General features: G+C 40.7%; 1 protein-coding gene across 1 annotated transcript in view; it reads left to right on the top strand.

Annotated features, from left to right (window-relative positions):
• The window catches only part of NAV2 (neuron navigator 2), a 676,025-nt gene that overhangs the window by 280,903 nt on the left and 375,120 nt on the right, over window positions 1-20,002 (top strand). The window lies entirely within an intron of this gene.

Genomic DNA, 20,002 nt, shown 5'->3' with positions numbered 1-20,002 from the left:
TGCCATGCATTTGTTTAAAACTACCATCACAATAACACTGTGCTATCAGTTGATTCCAACTTCTGGTGACTCTTTCCAGAGTTTTTTAGATAAAGAATAACGAGAAATGGTTTACCATTTCCTCCTTTGGGGGGTGCTCTGGGACTGTACAGCTTGCCCAAGGCTGCATGGGCTGACTGCTCTCCTTGGAGGCACAATGGGAAATTGAACTCCCCTGACCTCTGACTCCGTAGCCAAGTACCCAATTTCTTGTGGTATATATAATTGAAAATAGGTATATGAAACTGGGAGGTGAAGAACAGTTCTGTATACTTAAGGTAGAATTTTAATTTCTGGCAACGTGTACTTCTTAAATATAGTTTCACAGTCATCTAAGCTAGAGGCTATCATCAGTGAATTCCCCACATTAATGTACATAGAGATTGTTGTGAGATTTAAGACTGGGAAGTCACACAGCCTATATAATATTTTTCCTCATAGAGTCTTGCATATGAGGGATGGAGAAGCCTTGGCCCTCCAGATATTTTTGCCTGTAACATCCAGCGGCTCACCTTGCATGTCCAGTGATGAAAACTGTGGGAGTTGTGGTCCAGCATGTGGCTTTGATCTTATTATAGTCAGATATTAATTTTCATTAGCGTCATTTATCTGCTGTAAAACAGACAGCTTAAGGCAGTAGGAACACTAAAGGTTTTCAACTTATGAAAGAGAAGAAAGGAGATTTAACTCTTTGATCCTTATGTAGCTAAAATGGCATCATCCACGCACAACAATGGGTATCAGAACCCCATGTTCTGCCTAATCACCACCACTACCACCTTTTCCTCCTCCTTCTTCCGGAAAAAAAAACATAAATTAGGAATCCGGATCCACCATCCCATCCAATGAGAATGTATCACGCTCAGTGGCCACAGAATATATGGGTCATGAACTAGAAAACTGGAATAGATGGAATGCAGCTTCAAAGATCATGAGAAGAAATACACAACATGGCAAGATTTTGTCACTGGTCCTCCTTATTTCTAAAGAAACTGGTTCTTGAACTATTTTTGTTAAATCATTAGACTGAAAACCAAACGATATATGAACATGTATACTAATCCAAGGTGTGTTTTTTTTGTCTGTTTCTTTTTAAAAAGCTTCCCTTTAGTTCACAGATTTTATGATCTCCATATCATGAGGGGAAAGAAATCAATATTCTTCCCTAGGCTACAAGTTAGGGCAGCATAAGGCTGACTTGACATGCATGGCTATCCATCAGGGTCTTGCTGTGTCTTCACCTATAACCCAAGGCTACAGACACTGGGTTGTAAGCCTTCTTCTGCTCCAAGACAGATGTCTCACTCGTTGATCAAGCAGAATTTCTGAAAATGTGAATTAAGACAGACTGTCATTAGGATACAGGTCAGTAAATCAGCAAGCGGCACACTGGAGTAGACGAGGATGGCATGGCAGGAAAAGAGGACTGTCAGACTCATTTTGGCTAGTTGACAGTTTATTTGCTTCAGTGCAGGAAGGAGATTAGTTCATGCTCACTAGACCTTTCTTTTATTTACAGCCTTCATCAAGTGCAGTACATAATACACAAAAAGGAAACTACCAAAATAAACATAATAATACAAATGTTGAATGGTATGGCTTGAATCTCTCTCTCTCTCTCTCTCTCTCTCTCTCTCTCTCTCTCTGTGTGTGTGTGTGTGTGTGTGTGTGTGTGGTTGGAAGAAATGTGATTAAAACCACTATGGAAAAAAGAGGAATACTTAACTGTTTGGTATAAGGAATTGTGATCGGGTTTATTTTCAAATTTTGACAATTCCTCATTTTGCACAGGAAATATCACAGGAGACATCTTCTTAATTCTACCATCTTTAACTTTATTATTTACATGATGATCAGCACCATTCATGATTGGATCAAAAGCACTTAACTCAGGCAACAAGCCATAACTGTCCAGTACAAACCCCCGCCCAAAGTCTGTTGAACTCACAGGGGTGCTGGGCCAAACTTCTCTGCGTCGGTGGGTTTCCGGAGTGGTGGCTCCTCACTGCACAGATGGTGCTTCAGCATGGGTGCCGGGCCCAGTCCCCCTCGGGGAGGGGGGTTTGAATCTTGAATCCCCTGTGGGAATACTATCACTGACTACTCCAAGGTCTCATATTTTGCTTCACCCGATTCCTTATGTGAGCAAACCCCCTAACTTCAGGTTGGGAAAATCCCTTAATAACTATTGGGTTTTTATCTTCTCATATTCTCATAATCTTTCCAGCTCTCTCTTACGCTTCCATAGCTCTAATTCTACCTCTAACCGCCGCTCTCCATGGTTACTTATACCCCCCTCCCAAACTGACTGTTCTTGCTCCTCCCCTTTCCGATTCCTGCTCTCCTCTACTAGACATATTTCAAACTTACCCTTTCTTTCGACTCTCTCCCCTTCCTCGGTCATGTTCTCCCTTGGGTCCGACTTTAAACTGACGCTTTCTGGTTCCAATCCTCCCACTCCGCCCTCCGTCTCGTGAGACGGCACACTCTCCTTCCGGCCTCTTTCACAGGAATATGATGATTCATGGAATCCTACCAAGATTCATGGAATATAATTCTAAAATCTTGTTGTGATCAGTTACCTTCCACTGGGTATTGGCAACAAGGAAACGGCAGGGCCAGCACTCCAAGCCAATCTCCCAGTACATCTCAAAGGGAGAAGTTAGGACTTTTCCTCCAATGCAGGTTTTAGCTCACAATATGTATGCCCTGTTCCACCTGTCAAGCTGTGCCCTTCCCTATCCCATTTATTGTTGTCTTAGTCTTAATGATAAAATAGCTGAGTAATCTGTGTTTGGGCATCTTGTATTCTGGCATGCACTCCTTCAGAACATTAGGTATGTGACAGATATTTTACAGATAGCAAAAATGTGATATCCTGGTCATCTTAGCCTCTGTGTGAATCCATCCTAACAAACATGAAATATGTTTGCGCCTCTAGTTGGTGTAATCCCATTTTGGAAGCCAGTTCTGAGTTGCTATGTTACCCTTTAGTTGTTATTTCACTTTGAATAAAAACAGTACTGCTAGTCATAGCCTTCTGTTTGAAAAACTGAAATAATAATGATGATAGGAATTCTATAATTAATTGGAGTTACTTTTCTATTTGAAAGAATGTTTTGTATATTACTATCGAGAAGCTACTGATAATTTGCATGTTCTGGCTGGGAAGTATATTGAAAACGAATGTGTTGAAGGGTGGACAAAATCCTTTGTAAAACACATGGCAAAAAATGCTGTGAACTTGTAAATCTCCCGTGCATCATTTCATTGTTACTTGTGAAGCTGCTATTATGAGACATCTGGTTGCAACATTGGCTTTATGGGCGCAAAGTTAACTATGGTGTCTTTGCTTCATACTTTACAGACGTCTAAGCTAAGCACAATTTAAAGACAGAAGCCAGGATTAAAATGGTAGCATAACACATGTGCAATCCCTGGTTGCCTGAGTGGTTTTAGATTTGGAAGAAGGCACCCAACACCTCACTGTGTGAATGGTTCTCCATTTCACAGCCACAGTTGTGCCCTTGCATGCACTGAATCAGATGCTGATCTCCTGGGAGTGGCGAAACCTCCCAACTGACTTTGCAAACGCCGTAACAGCCCACCGTTCTCCCAGCTCCTTTAGATGTAGGGCCGCTAGGTCAGTTGCCTCCCGTTACTTTATGTTCTGGGACCAAGACATGATAACAGTTTTCCAATATCTGAAGTGTTGCCACAGTGTTTTATTCTCCATTTTGAGCCTGAAGGTAGGACAAGAACCAATGGGTGGAAACTCATCGGAGGGAGATCCAACTTGGAAAGAAGGAGGAATTTCCTGATAGTAGGAATTGTTAAGCAGTGGGACACCTTGCCTCCAACACTTGAGACTAATGACCAACACTTGAGTCTGTTGTCCGTCCCAGTGATGTCCCAGGTGCAAGGAAGAGTTGGGAGGGGACTGAAATGATTTCAGGATCAGCTAATTGGAGAAACTGCTAAATAGGCCAAGTAAACAGGTCCAAATTCTGCATAAAAACAGCTAACTAGGGAATATGGCAACCCCAAACCAGGAGAAAACATAATCTTTCGGTAGCCAGCCAGGTGGAAAAAATGCTTATAAGAGCTGTAGCAGTTGCTGCCATTCCCTCCAGGGCTTGTCTCACCTACAGCAGACATGTTTTCCAGGCCCTGTTGCTGCCACAGCTTGTGGAAAGGACTGAGCAAGGAAACAGCACTGCTAGTCATAGCCTTCAGTACATCACCAAGACGTATTGTTGTATTTCAAATCCTACTGAGCATTTTAAAGTTTGTATCTGTGCCTATAAATGGCATGTACAGATATCATGCGCGCTGGTGTCCTGTTTTGTTCTCATTTTGCTGATCACTCTATTTTTTTTAATTAATGTGGCCAGCCTAGTGAACGATGTGATAACAACCTGGGTACATATTTATTGCAGACAGCATGAAAATCAAGCCATAGATATTGTACTAGAATGACTCAGTTGTGCTGTTTTCTCCCACTAGTCACCTATATGTGTGTAAAAGAAAAAAGAAAAGCAAATGAAAAACAAAAGGCTTTTTTAAAAAAAAACAGGTGCTTGCTTCCTTTTATTCTCCTTTTCTCTCACTTTTATAATAATTGTGTGCCATCCAGTTTTTGGAAGTACTAGTTTTCATATGTTTGCAGGAAATCTATTCACATTCTTCAGTTACAGGTGCTTCCTCCCCCCCCCCCCCAAGTCCAGGGAAGTTAAAGAAAGGAAGCAGAGAAAGTATCTACAGTATCTGACATAAACGTTTCAGGCATGAGGCAGCCAAATCCATGTATTGTTTTTCCTCAGAGGTCCAGTCAGATTCTCTGATGAGTCACACAGGGATCAAAGCTTGCTCAGAATTGTTCAGACCCTCATCCAGGAAACTTGTGCATGGTTGATGAGGAACAAGCACATCTCTTTGGCCATCTAGACATCTTGCCCTCTGTTAGCCAGTGGGGGAAAAAACTGCACACTGATCCCTGCTATCAGAATGTTGAATACTGCTGTGTTTTGAGGATAACAAAGATCTTCCCTGCTGAGTTACTTGTTTGTTTGTTTGTTTGTTTGTTTGTTTGTTTGTTTGTTTGTAGCATAGCCTATATCACAGGATCTCAAGGCAGGTTTCAGTGCTGTGAAAGATCTTTTAAGAAAGATCTTATGATCCTCAATCCTCATAGGCTCTAATGAACAAGTATATTATTTCCAAAATTATGCCAGTGTCAGTACTAATTGAGCATTCAAAGGGTGCTACACAGTTAGGTTGCTACGGCAGGAAAGCCCTGCCCCATGGCTCCACATACTGAACGGTTCTCCGCGGTGGGAAATGAAGGAAGGCCTCTCCAGCAGATCTTTGCAATCAGGCAGGTTTATATAGGTACAGGTTCTTCTTCAAATATCCAGATCCCAATATGTTGCTTGACATCTCTCCACCATCTTCAGTTCACCACCTTCTGTGTCTTAGAGTCATGGATGGTTAAATTTAACATATAGATTTTACTTTTTTAAAAAAGAGTTTAATTTTGAATATTTAAAATTCTGCATATTACCAGGAATACGACATCTATTAGTAATAAATATATAAAGAGCATTAAAATTATTTATGTATAAATCAGTGCCTCACTTCCTGCACAGTAGACTGAAGCAACAAAATTTAAGATTCCCTGTAGTAAAAGTTGTTATGATTCTCTGCTGTTCTTGGGGGAGGGGGGGCATTAAGAGAAACACTTGCCACTCTGCTTGTCTTGATTAATCCACAAAAGATATAGCTGTTTGTATTGATTTCCAGTATTGCTGCTAGCAGCTGGCAGGACTGTCTCAGTGCTAAATCACCAAGAGAATTTTAATACTGAGCTGTAATAAGGGAGCTTAGTGGTGGGAAGATGTGTCAGCCTAGAATACGGTGATTCATAAGCGATAGCTTAGTATTGCCCACTTGTTCTCAGATCAGGTGACAGAAAGTCTGCAGTAGCCATTTCTGGATCCATTATTAGCTGAGTCACTGGCATCTCTCTCTCTGTGTGTGCATATAATTTACAGTAATGCTGTTTGCCGTGGATTTATGTAGTGTGTAAAACATTGCTATTGTTCAAAGTTATAGTTCAATGTGGGGAACAGTGGCAATTACTGAAAGCTGGGGACAACACCTCTTTATTTGGCATTAACCCTAAATATTTTAGAAGTCTGTTCAAATATTAGGACAGGAGGGAGTGAACTTGTTGAGAATTTTGGTTAAACATGTATTCTCAGAACACTAGCAGAGTTAAGAGATATTGGTTTGCATAGACACTATGACACTGAGAGAGTAAAATATCAGTCTATTAGCATATATACAGAGAGAATACATTCATCTGGCAGCATGACATGATACAACACACAGCATAGAAAAAAGTGATCTGACTTACAGCAGATAAAATGTCCCCTTTACACATGACTTATGTACAGTTCTTAATCAGAAGTTGACGGCATACACCAAAATCCAGGTCTTATAGAGCCTGTGTCCTGAGCACACTCCTGTACTGCAGCAAGTTCTGGACCCTTTGTGCACGGCAGGAGAGGAAGTTAAACACCTTCCATATGTGTTGTCTCCGATGCATTTTTTGTATCACCTGGCAGGACAAAGTTCCAAATAGAGTAGTCCTAGAACAAGCTGGAATTTTCAGCATGTATACATATTATTGAAACAGCGCCGTCTACGTTGGCTTGGGCACGTTGTGAGAATGGCTGATGGTCGGATTCCAAAAGATCTCCTGTATGGAGAATTAGTGCAGGGAAGCCACCCCAGAGGGAGACCACAGCTGCAATTCAAGGACATCTGCAAGCGGGATCTGAAGGTCTTAGGAATGGACCTCAACAGATGGGAAACCTTGACGTCTGAGCGTTCAGCCTGGAGGCAGGTGGTGCATCATGGCCCCTCCCAATTTGAAGAGACACTTGTACAGCAAGCTGAGGCAAAGAGCCAGTCCCGAAACAAGCAAAACCAGGGAGCTGGACAAGGGACAGATTGTATTTGCCTTCAGTGTGGAAGAGATTGTCACTCTCGAATTGGCCTCCTCAGCCACACAAGATACTGTTCCAGGACCTCCATACAGAGCACATTACCATAGTCTCTCGAGACTGAAGGATGCCTACTGTACAGTTCTGGGACCAATCAGAAAATACATTACTTCATTTTCTGGTTACACAAAGTTTTATCATGTACCACAGCTGTACAATATTAAGTCTCAAACCTTAGTAACTACACCTGAATATAATCAGTACAATGACTCAGGTAAAATCAGCCATTTTACTTTCAACTGTACAACATTTATATTTAATGCATATTCATATCAAAATCTCAACAGCTTCTATTAACTTGTTATGAGGGCACTTGGTTCTAGAGAGTATGGCTGATGGATAGAATTGGTGCCTGGCCTATACTATAAACACTGATATGACCACCAATAGTTATTGCAAGGAATGACTTAATAATTGTCTGATCACTCTTTTTTATTTCTGGCTGATATAAGAATTTTTTTTTTTTTTGCTGCCTTGATGTTTTCCTGGATTCTTCCTAAACTTGTATATTTGTCCTGTCTTTGCATCTAAAAATGTGGGTTAGAATCCACAACAGGGGCTGTATTTGGGCCAAATAAAACTTTTGTTTCTTGTTTTGTTGCAAGTATCCTGATCGGTTTTCCAGTTTTGCAATAATCAGTACAACTTGACAAAGATTTGTCAGGCTACAGATAAAAATAATCATGTGCTGTCAAGTCAGTTCTGACTTATGGCGACCCTTTTCAGGGGTTTCCAGGTAGAGAGTAATAAGGAGTGGTTTAACATTCCCTTTTTCTGGAGGTACCCTGAGACTGTGCAGCTAGTTCTTTGCCCAAGGGGCACAGTGAGGAATTGAACTCCCAGCCTCTGGCTCTGTAGTCAGATACCTAAACCATTGAACTATCCAGACAGCTAGCTGGCTACAGATAAGAAATGCCATAAAGCAGGCAGTAGGGATTGGCATGAATGCCTCTGGCCTGTGACTCCTGGTCATTTAACCTTATGAAAAATTCAATTTCCCTTGAAATACTTGTACTGTACAACTTTTTTCATTCAAGCCACAGGCTAGGAGGAGTGCCCAGATGAGCGTATAGCAGCCTGGGAAAGCAGAAGTGAATGTCCTGTGGGAGGGAGTAAGATAATATTTTCTAAAGTGAACTCTTTCCGGAACCATCATAGTCTAATCTCTTGTACACCGTCTGCTACCAGCTAATCCTTCCTTACCTTATGCTCTCTTTTTATGTTTTCTCTGTCTGTGTGGACAGTAGTGCTCCCAGTACAAAGTCTTTTCAGCATATTGTAGGAAGCTATCACTATATATGATTGGGTTAATGCTAAAACAGTGTCGCTGCAGTGCTGATGGTGTAGAACTGTGTAGAATGTAGGCTTACAGCTTGCAGTGTGCATGCTAAAAGTGGCAAAGGTGTCAAGTGTAGGTGGTGTTAGGATTATCTGGTATGTCCAGTTAATCTGTTGCCTGAGCTACTGCACCCCTGCTGCAGATAACTTTTTGTTGGTACTCGTGCTGTGTTCCAACAAGTGATACACCAGAAAGAAACAAGAGAGCCAGAAAGCTTGGTTGCTGTATTGAATCAAGGCTGCACACCAATGTATTTGTTTCTCCTACAGTGTATTGCTACCAGCTCCTTGGTCCAGTAGACTGGAAGCAAGGTCACAAGAAGGCATGAAAGAAAAAGTGTATCTCTACTGTATCCGATCTATACTCAGTTTCATGCTGTAGATCTGCTGTAAGAGTTGCCATGGATGGCAGAACTTGCTCTCTTTTTATGTATAGAAAATGTATATAACATTGATTATAGCTATAATGTGCAAAAGTTGGGTGTGGTTTTGTTTTTTTGTGAGGGGGACAACAGCTAGCTGGGCAGTGATATAGCAATTGTAGCCCCAGAAGTAACTTTTCCAAATTCTGTCATAGACCATTGTGAGCTGAAACTGTTTGGTGACCCCAAATTCGAGTTTAAACATGATGTTTAAGCAGGTATCATTCCCACTGTCCTAAAAAGAATCTACTTCAGTCTCCAATAGTTTCCAGAACAAGCAGAAACCTGTGTAAGATCCAACATGTATAGCGTGGCAAGGAACATAACCATATCTTAGAAGAAATCAAAGGATTTGCCTTTTTGAGCAAAATGAGTCATGATTATTAATTTTCCTGGGAAGAGTTCTCATTAGCTCCATGAAAAATGTTTGCTGGATGAGATGATAACCATCCCAAAAAGCAAATTATTCAACCTCTGGTCTGCAGCTTTTGCACCAGGCAAGATTTTGTGTTGTCCTTTCACTAAGGAAGATTGCTGTGCACCCTACACATTTTATAAAAATGAAATTATGAAATCCCTATTTAGATATTTTCCTCAGGAGGGAAGAGACTTTACAGTAAATTGGGGGGGGGGGATTCAGGTACTCCAGATTTTGAACTGTCTGTATCAGGCTAAATAGCTGGCTGGATAGCTCAATAAATCAGGTGAGAGTTTGATTCTCTACTCTGCCTCCTGGGAGAAGAGCCAGGCTCCACAGTTCCAGAGTGCACCCAGAACAAGAAACTACTTCGGAGTACTCTTTTCCTAGGAAAACCTGGAAAGGGTAATCATAAATTGGAAGCAACTTGGTACCATGTAATTATAATTACTATTGAGTTAAATACAGCACCAATATGTATGTTGTGCAGGGGAAACCTGGGCTTGCCACAAAGTGGACTACCAAGAAAGAAGGAGCTACACAAACTGCAGTTGTGTAACAACCTGTTTGCAAATACAGTATGTTTGTTAGCATTATGTTCATATTTTTGAATGGATACCTAAAATACGTTAGACACATGTATCAATTAAAGGGCAAGGGGAGGAGGGGAAGGGCTTCTGCGTATACCATAAAACCACAGCCTGATTACGTTTGCTTTAATTAGTGGACTAAGCATCAGGTCTTTGAAGAGGCAAAGCCTTTCCTTCTCTTCTGGGATTATTAATTTTCCTGGACTAGGAAGAGTTTTCATTACTCAGAGTTGGGGACATCCCAGAATTACCTGTCAAGTGTTCCTAAGTATTACTGGACTTGTCAGATCTGGCGGCCAGCCACGTCAACCTTAATGCCTTTGAACATCAAACATCAGATCTTTTCCCCTAATGTAGCATTATCAAACTTGTGCATTTCAGTGACTCATCGGAGGAGTCAGAAAATTTACAGTTTAAACTGAGTAATCTAGTGCCTGTTTTCTCGGAATACTTTAGTTTAAGCAGCCTTCCTGGGTAATTTGTTTTTATTTAAATTATGGAAATGTCAGAAAAATATTGTAGCCTCCAAAATGTAATTGAGAGTGGAAGAATCATTGGGCACCAACCAACCATATGTAACATGATTACACCAGAAGACCACTTCTGTGCGTTTATTTCTTCCATGTTATTTATGCTTATATATTACTATTTAATTACAAGCTTTGTTGTTGTAGAAATGTGTTGAACTTGACTGCTCTCTTGATTGAAGTAGTAATGCATGTGTGTCTGTGTGTGCATATACTCTATATATGCCAGTAGTGGTTATATGTGAGTTACATATTACCTGGTATCCATGGTTACCACCAGAGCTTGGTGATTTTAGGGTAACCATTGCTATCTCACCAGAAAGAAGAACATGCAGGACCAAAAATCATCAAAATACAGATCATGGGGCTGGAATCTAGTATTAAATGTGCATATCCTAGTTTAAACTAGGATATGCAAATATAGCCATAATAATTAAATGCCCTGCTGATGGACCCTGTGCCATCCAGGCTGAGAAGATGGGCTGCTAGCCCATGGATACTTGAAGGGTGGGTTGTTTCATCTCCAGAAAGTGAAATGAGGAATATAGGAAGTGATCACACAGAATCCACAGCAGCCACCCTCCTCTAGCAAAATCCCCTACAGGGTACTTACTCTGTGCAGACAGGATCCGAGTTCTGTAAGAAGCAGATGGGCAAACAATTTAAATTAATTTTTAAAATCCTGTTACCAATAGGTGATTCCTAACATTCTTGTTGAGATCATCCTACTGCTGTTCTCCTCCCTGCCACCACACATCCGAAACCCCTGCTGCTGGAGTTGCTTGAGTGAGAGCATTATATTCTGGCAGCCAATACAGCCAACAAAGCCCCCCACTTTTGCCCCTTTCCTGTGGCCTTCCTCTGTCTCCTGTGCTGGCACAGCAGGGAAGGGTCTGGAATGAGTGAGGAAGAGCTGAGGAGCCCGGTGAGGAGGGACCTACTCTCAGTGCAATGTGCAACCAACCCACTTTCAGGGAAGGAAAGAAAGACATTTCTTTTAAAAGTCTCACTACGCTCTGTTGTGGGTCAGGATCAATACTAGTCTGTTGTAATGTTGTTGCTATGTGCTGTCAAGCGGCTTCTGTCAAATGGTGACCCTAATAGGATTTTTGAGATATATGAGATGTTCTCTGCTTCAACTACAACTCCCAGATTCCCCATGCCAACTGGGCATAGCCAGTCCAGAACGTAGCTTTCCAAATCTCTGTTATCATCTAATACTAAGGCAAAGATGGAGTTTTTTTGTATAGAATTATGGGGCAAAAGCACTACTTTTTTTTTTCAATACCAAGAGTAACCTTCCCTCCCAAACACACACTTGCACCCACATGCAAACCCTGCTGGGCTCTGAAGAGTGAGATTTTCTGAGATCCAGTGGAGAGGGAAAAGATTAAGGACACCCACTTCAGTTTATGTAATATGCTGCTCTATCCTGTTAAGATGTCATTCACCACAGTCTTCAAACTTTCCAAACTCAACCCTACACTCTATTCCAAAGATGTAACAAGGCAGCAATTACCCCTTGCTATTTATTTGAGAGAAGTTACAGGGTAATATTACCTCACTATCTTAGACCACCACTACCCCACAGTTGTGCTACATATGTTATGGTCAGAATGCCCAGATGCAGGCCCATTTCAATCAATGGAACATGTCCAAAGAGGAGAAGCAGTGTCCTGCTCACACGTAGACTCTACATGCATGCAAGAACCCTGGAAGACTGGTCTTTTGATCCACATCCAGAGTCTTCATGGAAACAGGAATCTCTCCTCTTCAGATACATGGCTTTTCATGTGAAAAAAAGTGATGGAGGGGAGGGGCTAGATGCTCCACTTTGAGTATGATATTGAAACGCAGATAAGTAATCACTGAATAGAGCCTATATTATCTTGTTTGGGGTTATTTTCTGTATGGCTAGGAAAGCAGCAAATGTCTAGTGAGCATTTCTACTGAAGAACTGTCTAGGTTTACGTGAATGCCTCCCTGTGCCTAAAAAAGAACATTTGAGGAGAACTGCAAAGCCAGGAGGGCTGGCCATATTCTCTGTTTTTTTGGACCAAAGCCGAATCCTTAGGCTTTGTCACTTCTAGTGTAAACAGTTTCCCTGCCATCCATATGTTCTCAAATCCCAAATTCCCTTTGGTACTGTGAAGATTAGAAGAATAGTTCTAGACAAATGCATAGCATTTCAAATAGGAATTTGGATTTATGACCTGGAAAAGTATTGGTGTAAAGGATTACTTTGTGTTTGCTTAACAATTCAATCTGGAATTTCATTGTTCATTGAATCTGGGTTAATAACATTTGCAGAGCAGCCAATTAAAGAGAAAGCTTACTCTTAAATCACCTTTCAGTATAGGTGGCCTGAGGTGGTTGGGTGTAAAAAAACAAACCTATATTGGCTTTTCTCTTTGGATCAGTGTTTATGGGATTTATTCTAGCCTCTGTAGATTTTATTTGCAGAGTCTATGCTTTCTCAAGGTTTTTCATGATATATTGAAAGCCTAGGACCACATTGCCAGAACAATCTGATGTATAAAACTATACTCTTGGAGGAAAATGTTGAGCATTGGAGAGCAAAGTGTGAAGCAACAAGTGCTGTCTTGGCAATGCAAAAGCATATAGTCACATGCTGGCATAAGGCACAGCAGGAACACCTACCTTAAATGAGTTCTCCTGGATCATAAGGCGACTTCATCTGTAAACATGTTATACATTATATATGTGTGTTTATTGTGATATAGACTTCTTTAGAGCTGCATTTGCCCTAGGTAAATATCAGTGAAGGATTAGCAGATTGCATAGTACTCTACTGTGTAGCCAGCAGTAGGATAGCGACCATTCCATAGAATGAAGCCATAACTGCTAGCATGGTATTAGTGTAATTTGTAGATGAAATGTCCAAAGCCATCTAAAGCTGTGTTTCAGGCATGTTTTTTTTACAGTTCAACAGAAGGCATAACCGCCATACTCCACAGACACTATAGAAATAATTATATGATTGGTGCAAAGGCCTGCATCCAAATGCTAGTCCCAACAAGAGAGGACCCATTGAATCAATGGGATTTGCTGAAGCATTGATTTGCCATTCAGTAGTTGAATCAGGGGTTCGACTCCATTTGGTGCCAGCAGTTGAATTTAGGCCAGGGTCCTTTGCACAGTTTGTCCAGTCAAAAATTGTATAGAAAATTCTGAACAAAAGCAGAAATATGATAGTTCATTTAAAATTTTATTTCCGTGTTTCAGATTTTTTTTTCCCTTTTAAGTCGAGCAAAGTGCTTCTGGGATTTTGCCCTGGCCAACGAGACCAGTCATTTAAGTGAAAGCTTCCAGACACTGCAGACTGGCAGCCAAAGTGGGAGGGAATATCCTGCATTTGGACTGAAGAGGCAGTGGTGAAGGCAGGTGTGTGTGCCACAACAGTCACCATAAAAGTGCAAGGTTGCAGAGTACAACAGCTGCGGGGGTATGGAGGCAGACTATGGGCAGCAGCAGCAGCAGCATCCGTCCATCCAGCAATGATGCATTTGCACAATGCTGGCTAAAGCTTTTCCTGCCATCATTGCCGACCCATGTCCTGAAAGGAAAGTGCAAGCAGGCTTCTCCTTCAGTCTGTCAGTACACACATAGAAGCCACTACTGTGTCACAATTTTTATGTTCTGGGAGATTTTCCTCTGTTTTTCTAGTATTGTTTCGTGTACCCCCAGATTCAGTGATTTAAGCAAAGAGCATTTTGTTTAAATAAATGCTTTTTTGAAAAAGCTAAAAGAGTAATTCCATTGAGAAAGCCATATTTTTTCCGACCAAATTGGTTTATAAGATATATTGCTGCATAAATATGTTGAGGGGGGTTCATATGAGAGAGAGAAAAATCTTGCTGACTCAGATGTGTACGGAGATAAGGAAAGTCACTTTTTTTAAAAAACTACAACACCCAAAATATCCCGGCCATATTGGCTGTGGGATCCTGACAATTGAAGTCTAGAAAACAAATATTTCCCAGTGACAAAGACTTTGCTTAGTCCATGCTAAGTTTAGAATGATCTGCTGCTGTCTGGACAAGGGTGCTTATTTGAATTGGACACAACATCTGCATCCCATAGAGCAGTTTGTTAACTATGTATATAGATAAATTAGCTCAGAGAATCACATGCTCTAAAAATGATTCTTCCCCTTCATATTTACATCTGTCAGTAAGGCAGCTATTCAGTAACATTGTGAGAAGATTGGACAGAGTTCCTACTCCAGTCCTCTGAAGATGCCGGCCACAGAGACTGGCGAAACATCAGGAAGAACAACCTTCAGAACATGGCCTAAGAGCCTGAAAAACCCACAACAACCATTAGATCCCGGCCATGAAAGCCTTTGTGAATACATTGTGAGAAGAGTTCTTGATGGCCCTTTAAGAAACCCAATCATTATAAAATCCCATTGTTGGTTCATGTTGGCCAAGGCTAATAAGGCTGAAACAGAGCCAGGTTGATAAGTGGAGAAAACTGATCTAATTTAGATCTAAGTGTAAAGTATATTTAGCACCAACAAGGCTTCATTCTTGTTGAAACCTCTTGTAAGGTTTGCCTTTGACATCAGTTAAGAGGGAATTTGGGAACAATGTTAAGATTAAAGTACTGTACTGTATTAAAAAATCTCTTTCTTTCCAGTGGCTTGTAATGATATAAGTTTGATGTTCAGCAACAGACTTATGCTTTTTATCTTTCAGCTCCCTCATGATGTGATATAGCAGCTGTAACATTTGTGTAAGTTTTTTAAAAAGGTGTTTAATTGGAAGATGAAATCTAGAACGAGACTCTGCTTTTCAAATGAAAAACATTTGTCAGTATGAGACAAAACTCATATTTGACTTGTGTTTCCTGCTTCCTTTAATACTGCTTTAGTGTCTTTGTTACTTCATTTGGAAAATTAATGTAGAGGAAGAAGGATGTTTGGAACACAAACATACTGACCTTGCTTTTCATGTTTTCATAGTCCTAATTGTCATTAGCACTTCGACTGTAACTTTCTTCATGCTTAATGTTAGAATAACAATGCACTTTCACATCCTTCTAGAATAATCTCTTGAAGGATTTCCCTTGCTCCACTTCTTGTATAATCTTGAAACCAGGATGATGATGATGATGATGATGGTGATGGTGATGCAGCCCAGGACTTCTGTTTCAGTTAGTAAATGTCAATGGTGTTTGCCACCCTCACTTTCTTGACAGTAGTATTTAGGGAAATAGTATTTAGCTTCTGGCTCTGCCCACAGAAAGCAGTACTGTAATTCTGCATGCAGCAGCATGTAATGAAGCTAAGCCACTGCTTGCTGTGGTTATAATACCAGCCACGTTCTCGCCATCTCAGCAGGCACTGCTTGATGTTATTTGATGAACTGCACAACTACTAGTGACCCATCCAGCCTGCACTGTCTGTCTAATTTTAATTGCAAACCTTGTGGTTGAATGCATCTAGCCAGAATTTTGGATTTTGATGCTTCTGCTCTCCTGCCCCTCCCATTTCAAATCACCGAGTCTAATATGGATTTTTGGAGATCTCACAAGCTAGCATTCTCTACTTTGGATTGTAGTGGAAACCCCCCCCCCAAAAAAAAACCCCCCAGCAAACTGTGGAGTGTGTTTTGTTTTTTATCGATTAACAAAGTTACCTTCATTCTTAGATATATATATCTTAGATATATATATCTAAGTGTGCATATATATATATATATATGCACACTTTCCAGTAGTGAAATTGAGGATGAGGGGATAAGGCTTCAAGTGGTTACCTGCTGATGAATGTTGTGAGTGCAGTGAATAGATATTGCCTTAAGCTTCTATATACATTTTCCTACCTTTGCCTCTCATCTTCTTGACCACTGTCAAATCGAATCAGAGATTGGGAAAGACACGATGTGGACAACATAGTATCTTTTCTTTCAAGCTTCAGGCTCTTTTTAAAGCAGTCAAATGTCACTGTGCCACCCACCCCCATTCATTTATTGATGCTTTCTTGCTGTTGCTGCTGCTGTATCACAGTTTTTATGCTCCTGGAGATTTTCTTCTATTTCTCTAATACCACGTTGCATATGCCAAGTGGAGTCATGTAAGCAGTGCCCATTTTATTTCAATCTGAATTTAAGTCTGAAATTTTAAACCTGAAGTTATTACTTTCTTGGAGGAATCAACAAAGAAAAAAAAACTTCTCGTTCTTCTGGCAGAGAAAACCATTGAATGGGACCAGGGAACATGGTGTTGTCTTTGCATTCAGAAATACTCTGCTAAAATCCATGTTTCCACCTACTGTGGGAAATGAAAGAATCCTGTCTCTGCAGCTCCACTCATCAGCAGGACCGGTTCTCCTCATTAGTGCATATTCACCAACACCGTTGTCCACACAGAAGTGAAAGAAAAATCCTATGACAATCTGGCAGCTACAATATCAAAAAAGTCCCTGAGAGAGAGAGCCACTGTTCATTCTCGGAAACTTTAACACTAGAGTTGGTGCTGATTATAATTCTTGGCCCAGTTGTCTAGACTGTTTTGGCATTGGGAAGATGAACAAAAATGCCCAACGTTTGCTGGAGTTTTGCTGTTATTATGGTCTTTGTGTCAGCAACACGTTCTTTAATATAAAGTTTCAACACAGAGTTTCCTGGAGACATCCAAAATCCAAGCATTGGCATCAGCTCGATTTGATCTTCACTAGACGTTCTAGCCTTCCTAGTATTACAATCACACAGTTACCAGTTTGAATGGACCTCAACAGATGGGAAACCTTGACATCTGAGCGTTCAGCTTGGAGGTAGGCGGTGCATCATGGCCTCTCCCATTTTGAAGAAACACTTGTTCAGCAGGCCGAGAGACAGTTCCAAAAGCAGCAAAATCAGGGAGCTGGACAGGGGACATATTGTATTTGTCTTCAGTGTGGAAGGGATTATCGCTCTTGAATTGGCCTTCTCAGCCACACTAGATGCTGTTCCAAGTCCTCCATACAGAGCACATTAGCATAGTCTCTTGAGACTGAAGGATGCCTAAACTAAAACTAAGGAAGAAACTCAAGAAACAGTTATGGCTTATGAATAACTCACATTTTTTGAAACATTACACTAGTCACTGTCAAAGAGTTGCTGAGGAAGGGACATTTCTTGCTGAAAATATTGGTATATGTGTTGTAACGAATGCATTTTCTACAGATTCTCTTCTCTTTGCATATATGTATAATCAGATCAGTATTTCATTTGTGTTGGGAAACACTTTGAAGGAATAAAAAAGACTGTGACAGAAAGGTTTAAGCCATGCTGTGTTTGTAAGGAGACCATGTGTCCTACTTTGCATATCACAGTCTAAATCCAAATGATAGTTCAGACTGGACCAAATCCAAGTAATTGATCCAACTGAACTGGGCTCATTGAAGCCATATTAATATTAGTATTAGTCATAATATAGGTATTGTTGTTTAGTTGTTAAGTCATGTCCGACTCTTCGTGACCCCATGGACCAGAGCACGCAAGGCCCTCCTATTTTCCACTGCCTCCTGGAGTTTGATAAAATTCATGTTGGTCAATTTGATGACACTGTCCAACCATCTCATCCTCTGTCGTCCCCTTCTCCTCTTGCCCTCATACTTTCCCAACATTAGGGTCTTTTCCAGGGTATCTTCTCTTCTCATCAGATGGCTAAAGTATTGAAGCCTCAGCTTCAGGATCTGTCCTTCCAGTGAGCACTTGAGGTTGATTTCCTTTAAAATGGATAGGTTTGTTCTCCTTGCAGTGCAGGGAACTCTCAAGAGCACCACAATTCAAAAGCATCAATTCTTCGGCGGTAAGCCTTCTTTATGGTCCAGCTCTCACTTCCATACATCACTACAGGGAAAACCATAGCTTTGACTATTCGGACTTTTGTTGGCAAGGTGATGTCTCTGCTTTTCAAGATGCTGTCTAGGTTTGTCATCACTTAATATAGGTGTTAGTATTGGTATTATGTGACTTCAAGTCACTTTGGATTTATGGTGACCCATCTCAGAGTTTTTTAGGTACCATTTACCCAGAAATGGTTTACCATTCCCTTCTTTTGGGAGTACCCTCGGACAGTGCAGCTTGAATAAGGTTAGATAGGCTGGCTCTTCTCCAAGGAGGCACAGAGAGGAACCAAACTCCCAGCTAGGTACCCAGCTCAATGATATATCCAGGCAGGACAATTAAGTGTCGATAAGTCCCATTTACCCACTAAGTTCCCTATAGTTGAAACTCAGATTTAGCCCATAAACCAGTAGTGGGTAGACTTTGAAGGGGCTGGTCCTGTGGTTCCCCCTTTTTTTCTTACGGAATTATATTTTAAAAAATCTAGAAAAGCTATCTTTCATTCTCTAGTGATCAAAGTTTTTTTTAAATGTGTGGAATACCCCAGGAGATATTGGAAGCCACTTTTGGACCTTTGAGAACTGCATGTGGCCATGGGCTGTATGTTGTGCACATCTGTCATAATAAATCATAGGAGTGCAGAACAAGATCTTTGAAACTGCAATCTGAGCAGGCACACAGTTCACCTGGTTAGACTAAGGAACTAATCACCATCACAGCTAAGAAAACTAACCAGTAACACAGCTAAGAGAATTAACTTTTTGAGAAGTAAAGGAAGAAGAATGGTGGCAAATGTTGTGTTTATGTAAAAGAAAACATAATACTAAGATGCTGTCAAGTCAACTTCAACTTGTGGAGACCCTTTCCAGGACTTTCTAGGTATAGAGTACCTTCTGGGGATATTCTGGGACAGTGTGGCTACATAGGCTAACTCTATAGGACTTTGGAAGAAAGAGGGACAATGGCCTGCTGTTCCGGACCCATGTCTAAAGTATTATTAACCACATTAGTTTTCTTCTGGCTGCCTGAGCCCTGATTTTAGCATGAGCATTCTTTCTTCTTTCTCCAAGGGCATGAAGCAGTTGCTGTTCAAGACCTCAAGGAACATATTCAGTTATACTTGCCTATTATTCATCCCTATAATTATGTGTAGGAGCCTTATGGTGCAGTGGTTAAACTGCTATACTGCAGCTAAGACCTTACTCATGTCCTGAGTTCATTACAGGCTGGCTCTGGTAGCTGGTTGAAGGTTAACTCAGCCTTCAATCCTTCCAAGATTGGTAAATTGACTATCCAGCTATGCTTTAAGTGCTATAGAGTGATACATAAGCAACACACTTTGATTTTGCTTTCTTTACTACTTGTTACATTTATACTTTATGTAAGTCCCAATCTGCATATGACTGGGCACTAAATTTTGAGTATGTTTGAGGAAGAAAAGAAATTCCTTCCTAAGTCTATATTTAGCCATCAATCTTTCGCGTGCAAACAAAAATCATCATGATTAAGCCACAGTTAATCCTCTTTATGCCATAAGATATCACTAATATCTATGTAATTAGCTAGTTTTCTTTCCATTCTTTCTGTTCTTTGTCATTTTAATTTTGTTACTGCTTGGTATGGCTGAAAATAATGTAGAGGATACTGATAATTTTATCTGGAGGATGAAAATCTCCCAATTTAATACATAGCCATTTAATTTTCATGCCTGCCCACATTTTTTTTATTGTAGCCAGGGAGTT

The sequence above is a fragment of the Pogona vitticeps genome, chromosome 1 (genome assembly GCF_051106095.1).
Source record: "Pogona vitticeps strain Pit_001003342236 chromosome 1, PviZW2.1, whole genome shotgun sequence".
NCBI lineage: Eukaryota > Metazoa > Chordata > Lepidosauria > Squamata > Agamidae > Pogona > Pogona vitticeps.
The sequence above is the reverse complement of the archived record's forward strand: the minus strand, read 5'-3'. Positions and strand labels throughout refer to the sequence as shown.